We start from the raw sequence: 6,501 nt of genomic DNA, 5'->3' as shown, positions 1-6,501 counted from the left end.
TGAGCTGTGAGGGTTCATCCCTTCACTGCGGGGCCAGGGTGGTTTTCTGAACTCCTCAAACAGTGCAAAGCTCAAATCAAGCCATTCCTTGCCCATCTGATATTTTTGAAGTTAACCTGTGAAGCTTTTGTGTACGAAGCAGAGGTCCTGGGAAGGTATGAGAAACAAGCTATTTTTACTCCATCACAAATAGGGCTTGGCATGTTTATTTTAGACTCCAGAGCTGCTCAGGCCACTGTGGGGTTTTTTTTATAGTCTTCTGCTGTTACTGTCAGATTAAAAAATCAACTTGAACTCTGGAAATCACAGGAAAATAGGGTGCCCCGGTGTACTTGGCTCCAGTGAGGCTCCGAGGAAGCTGCAGGGAGGAGCCTCCTGTGTTGTGCACTGTGCCAGTCTCGGGGTCTCCTGCATACCAGAGAAGGCTTTTCTGAGCCACCAGCTGTCCACGGACCTCGTGCCCTTCTATTGCATCAACTGCCCTGCAGAGGAACAGTTCCCTTGCTGGGTGTCCTGACTGCATCTGTAAAAAGTCCAAGCTGAGTAACTTGAGGAGTTCTGGAGCCAGAGCAGAGCTTGGCCATGAGGTGAGCAGTGCTACAGCAGGTCATTTGTGCCTCCTGCTCCACAGAAGGTTTGAGTTGCCAGGTCGCCAGCATAGCTTTGAATATTATTTTTTTTTTTCTGCAGACAAGTTCACCAGGCAGCAGGAGGTGAAATTAATGAGACCCGCTCATTTTCCTCCTGCCATTGGAGTCTGAAAAGGGAAGGATTTAGGTCAGTCCTGCTCAAAGAGTGGAAGGATGCATGGAGAGCCCCATCCCTGTCCCTGCATGGCCAGCTCTCTGCTCCTGCTGACGTGGTGTGGTTGAGGAGTGCCCCTTTAATTGCAGTTGTGCTTTGCACAGGCACTTCCAACTTCTGAGCTCTTTATGCCACTTTATTATTAGAAGCAATTGAAAGTGTGGCCAGTGGTTGTTCACTCCATGGTGGTGGTGTGCACGGTGTCCAGTGGTGGGTCGGTGTTGTGCAGATGTGTAACACAAGCAGCCTGGATTCTCTGCCCACGCAGGCTTAGCCTCTCCACTGAGGAGCCAGGCCAGGAGCCAGCCCCCAGCTCTGGGCTGGGGCATCCTGCTGAGCCCTGGGCTCATCCAGCCCCTTTGGGGTGCACGCAGCTGACCAGAGAGGCTGCAGTGTTTATTATGAGATTCACTAATAAACAGCATTAATTTCCAGTTAGAGCATTTACACACTTAGTATTCTAAAGCTCATAATTATTACTGCTAAGTCTGGCAAATGGCACCTCTTCTGAGTGGCAGATCTGTCACCCTTCCCTCCCATGGCACTCTGTGTCAGTGTGCAAGTGCACCCCTCTTTGCCCTCCCACAGCAAGTCTTTTGGCCACAGACCAGATGGAGAGTCCAACAGGTTGTCTGGGGCATTCCCTGGCACCCTGGGGGTTCAGTCAGTTCTTTGGGGTCATGGCTGTCTGTAGGTGCCCCTGCTCCTACAACAGGAAGGTGGACCCTCCTTTGCTCTCTATCTTACACCTTGCTCTCCATTTTTTGCTATTTCAGAACCCATCTCTCCCTTGCCCATTCTGTAGGTGCCCCTGCTCCTACAACAGGAAGGTGGACCCTCCTTTGTTCTCTATCTTACACCTTGTTCTCCATTTTTCCTGTTTCAGAACCCATCTCTTCCTTGCCCAAGTCCCTCCAGATTCCCAAGTAACAGCCCTGTATTACTTTCTGCTCACCACTTTAAACTCTGCTGCATCCATACCCAACCTGGTGTTTGTGCTACATAAGAAGTTTCATCTCTCAGCCTTATCTGACTCGATGTCACCTCGGTGGCCTCACAAGTCTCCACACCCCAAATTGTACTCCCCTACAATTAACTGTTGGCTACCCTACACCAAAGACAAAAATCCCTAATGCAAATCAGTGTACTTCAGCCTCGATTCCTCTCCCCGTGTCCAATTAAGCAGTTTCTTAGGTGCAGTCTGCATACCAGTGCAGGAAATTAACATTTTTCACAGTTTTTAGGCTTACCCATCATCCTTACCCAGGGGCTGTTTGAACTGCTGCCACAGATCCCTGCAGAGGTCCCAGCTAGCCATGGCCAGCAGTGCTCCATAGCTGTCCCTGAAGAATTTACAGCCTAAGCTGTAAGGATGGAAAAGGAGATAGAGGGGTCATGTAGCCCTGTTCTGCTGAGCAGTTACAGAGCTCCTCTAAGCTGATTTAGCTGATAGTGGTGAGGAGCACTGGCAGGCACTTACCTGCCCCAGGTACCTGGCCTGGCAGGCATGTGTTCTCCCCAGCTCCCCATAACTGCAGTACCCTGGGGCTCTTTTCCCCCTCTCAGTTTCAAGAGCTTGATGAGCAGGAGGGGTTTGTGGTGAGGCTTGGGCTTTCAGCTTGGTTGTTATCTGTTCTGTTAAGTCTGGCTTTCAGAAATAGGTAATGCAGCCAGGCTCGGAGTGTCTGGTCTGTTCTCCAAACAAAACACAAGCTTGGCGACAGCGCTGTGTGTTTTGGATTAAGCAGGCCTGAATTTATTTGTCAATATTAATATTTGTGTACTGTACAGCGCCAGTGGAAGTCTGTGCTCTGAAGGTTAAGCTGTGTTTAGTTGGTGTTGGTGCTCAGGGACCTGTATCCATGATGGGATGGGTGCTGGGGAGCAGGATCTGCCATCCTCTGCTGTGTGCTGTGCTTTGCACCTCCCAAAAGCACAACTGCTGTGCCTGGGTTTTCCCTTCTGCAGGAGGGTTCAGTATCCCTGTGGATGCAGTGTGTTTGGGTTGCGGGGCAGGGATTGAGTCTGTGTGCAGACAGGTTAGCACACAGGGTGATCCATTTTCCCTGAACATGCTTCTTTGCTGTGTGTAGAGCAGCAGGGCCTTCGGGAGCTCTGGCATGTCTGCAGTGTAGCTGGCTTGTTACGTGCAGCATTTGTGTCCTGGCAGCCCTGCTCACTGCTCAAATGGAGCTCCCAGAGACTGCTGCCAGTGCAACGCACTGTGGCTTTGTCAATGACAAAAATACCTAGTTCTTGGGAGAGTTACTTTGCATACAGAGTTACTGGTGTATTTTCTTTTGCTTATTGGACTGTAAAAATTGCGGGGGGAGGGGGGGGAAGATAGATTTGCAAATAAACCTATTGTTGTTGGTTTGTGAATAAAGATGTTTTAATCCACAATTAAAACAGGATTTGGTGTATTGGTAGAGACCTGATGTTATAATGCAGAATAAATGTGTTTGTAGAAAAGTACCTGAAAAAAACCTAAAAGTGATATCCTAGGCAGCACAACAGAGTTTTAAAAATCAGCAGCAATTTTGCCTGGCAGCCTGCAGATCTAAAATGTGAAGCATTGCACAGCATTTGAATAATATAATAAATTTTGAAACAAAGTGGTTTAAAATATTTATTTATAGAAAATGTACCCAGGGACTGGAATGCAACTACTCTAACACTTAATATATTCCTGGAAGAGTTGTGTGGCCGGTCAGCGTTTGTTTTCCAAACTCTATTTTCAGCTCTTCCAAACGTTTCCATAGGTGTTTTGGACAGCTTTTCCCTGGCGTGCTGCAGCCCGTGGCTGCTGCCAGCAGATTGGGAGAGCCAGTGTGACAGGAGGGCTCTGAGCTGAGCCCCCACCATGGGAAACTTGCTGCTCTTTCCCAGCAGTCCCAGAGCAGGATGCTGGGGGGGCTGTGACCTCCTTCCCCACCTGGCATGGGTCCCTTTCCTCAGGACAGGTGCAGCTGTGCGTTTAACCTTTGTTGCCAGAGGAATTCAGCCCTTCTGCCAAATGCCTCATTCTTCCTTTCCTGGGATGATCCAGCCTGTGCCCTGCTGAAACAGCCCTTCCCAGGGTCCTCGGTGACAGGGCCTCTCCTCCTGTGGCTCAGGGTGACCACCCACACGTGTCCTCCTCATGCACCCTTGAGCAAATTGCATTATTTCTTTTATTTCCCTTGTTTGCTGTGCTGCCTTCACCCTGGCTTTTCCCATCCTCCTGATTTCCTCAAAACTGGGAACATGTCAGGTGCATTTCTTCAACAGAATATCCCCGAGGGCAGCTTTTGAATAATCCTCTCGATGAGGAGGAAGCCAGAAGGGTTGGGGTAGAGTGTCTGTAACCACGTTATGGCTTGCAGCCTCGAGACCTGGCAGGAGTTGAAGTCGATGTGTGCGTTGCTCCCACAGAACAAACAGCCTTGCGAGGACTTGGAGGCCATGGTATAGTTTGTTTTTTGGGATAAAGACTACTTAGACATCTGGATTGCATTGGAGATTTTAGGAAAGATAAATTATTAGTTTGCTGTGAATGGAGAATGACTCTGATTGCTCTGCGAGCGTGCCTTTGCCAGCTCCCTGCTGCACGGGCGGAATTCACGTTCCTGTGCTTCAGGAGGAGAAACAGCAACTGTGGAGGCTGCAGGCCGTGTCCTGGGAATGGGGGGCTGAGCAGACCTTTCCTGACCTTCTGGTGCGCTGAGAAAACATGCTCATTTTATGGGCAGTTAATTTATAGAAAGTTCCTGTTTAAATTTCCTCCAAGGCCGTAAAACCGGAGGACAGCTGCACGCATTAGCTGGCTAATCAAACACTGCTCACCCCTGGCTTGCCCTCCCCTTCTCACCACCACTAACTTCGGGTTCCTTCACGCGAGTGAGGGTGGCAGCTTTGGGAAATACACCCAAAAACGGCCTGCAGAGGAGTGGCTGGTGCTCGCAGGGTTTGGGGGGTCCTTTCTGAGCCCCTGGGACTGTGCTGTTCCCAGGAGCGTCCAAGGTCAGATTTTGTATCGCACTCTCCCTGATTTATAAAGACTCTGCTGTGCTCTCTGCCCTAAGGAGTGGTGCTGCCATGGAAATATCCACCCTGGGCTGAAATAAAAACTTTGTTCACGTTTTGCTCCTCTTCCAAGCGTGGGGAAAGCTGTGATTGTTTCCTGCTGCCTCCTCCCTCCTTCCCCAAAGACTGCAGATAAGTAAAACCTCATAGATTTGTTTGCAGTTGTGTCCAAGTTGAGCTTTCGGTGAAAGGAAATCGCTTTAGATGGGTGCTGGGGCACCCGAGCTCCAGAAATGCAGCTTTGCCTTGGCTCCCTGCAGCAACCAGCCTGATAGGATTTCAGTATGGGTATGTGCTCTAATAAACTTGATCCTAATAGCTAATTTTGATCTAGTTTGACAGAGAGGTTGGGAACTTAGACACTGAATCTCTTAAGAGCTCCTCAGAGCTGCTTTTTCCTACTCTGACAACAAGCAGGCTCATGTTCCACCCTCTGCTATAATTGTACCGGTTTATTTTCCATCACCTTCTCACCGTGTTAAAACTAATGATGAAAAGGAGAAACTCCTAGCCCACATGCAGGACTGAAAACCAGAGCTAAAACCTCTGCTCCTGCCCTCCCAGCAGTATCTACTGCTGCTCCCAACAGCTGTCCTGCCTGCTGTCCCTGCTGCCTGTGCTCATCAGCTGCAGGGAAGGCAGCAGAGCCCTCTGTGTTTTGGAGAAGTTGGTGTGTTTCCACCCTTATCTCCCTTGTGTTCTAGGGAGTGTTTGACCAGTGCAGAAAATTACGTTGGCTGTGTGGTTGGAGGCTGCAGAGACCTTTTTGGAGCCCCCTGCTTTATCTGCCAGGAATTTAATAGAGGTATGATAGCAGGAAAGAGCAAAGGTGAGCACGTAACACCCATTAGAAGTTTCTGAACCTGCGAGGGCTCCAGCAATAAACCCCTTCAGCAGATTGCCCAATGTGATGCAAGAAAACTGGCCTGATAACTCTTCATTTTGTTTAAGCTGGGGCCTGTTTCCCTTCCTTTAAATCTCCTCTGCAGCAGTTGGGGGAAAAAATGCTGCAGAAAGAAATGCCAGGAATGTGAACAGCAGGTGGGGACTGGCAGATGTACTTATCAATCACGACAGGCTGACGAGAGGTTTATTCCTCTAAAGAGCTACTGTTTGCCTCCAGCTTGGTTTACTCCTGTCCTCTCCAACTCCCTCCAGCCTCTACCAAGGTTCAAGTTAAGAGCAGGGTAGATTTCCTAGCTCTGTGGAGCATGCCATGCTTGGTGCAGGACTCTCTGTTCCAGAAACCAGATGAAGGGGAGGGATGGAGGCAGACCCTGTAAATCACACTGGAAGGGTTGCAGCAGCAGACCTCATCAATAACGTGCCACATCTCAGGGATGGGATTTGGGAAGTTTTGCTTCCATGGTGCCCAAGCAGAAGACAGACTCGGTTAGTTAATTGAATTTTCTGCACTGTTGCTTTTCAAAACATGACTTCATATCTCGGAGGAGTCTGGAGTCATTTCAGTGGACAAAACTCTATATTAAGGAGGTGGTCTTTGAGATCACTTGCATTTTTGAGTGAGAAGACTGACACTCTGGATTGCAGATCTGGACCTGTGAAAAGGGGAGCAGGATCCTCTGGTCCTCAGAGGGACTGAGCCATGGTTTGATGTGGCTGCTCCTGATT

General features: G+C 49.3%; 1 protein-coding gene across 1 annotated transcript in view; it reads left to right on the top strand.

The window, feature by feature from the left end:
* Positions 1 to 389: 389 nt before the first annotated feature.
* DAG1 (dystroglycan 1) overlaps positions 390 to 6,501 on the top strand; it is a 37,748-nt gene continuing 31,636 nt past the window's right edge. Inside the window, exons 1-2 of the mRNA XM_039695469.1 lie at positions 390 to 587; positions 691 to 777. The gene's annotated coding sequence lies outside the window, so the exon portion shown is untranslated. The remainder of the gene's footprint in view (positions 588 to 690; positions 778 to 6,501) is intronic.

Source organism: Passer montanus, unplaced genomic scaffold (genome assembly GCF_014805655.1).
Source record: "Passer montanus isolate IOZ18808 unplaced genomic scaffold, ASM1480565v1 scaffold9, whole genome shotgun sequence".
Classification (NCBI taxonomy): Eukaryota; Metazoa; Chordata; class Aves; order Passeriformes; family Passeridae; genus Passer; species Passer montanus.
Note: the sequence above shows the minus strand (reverse complement) of the source record. Positions and strands in the feature narration are given on the sequence as shown.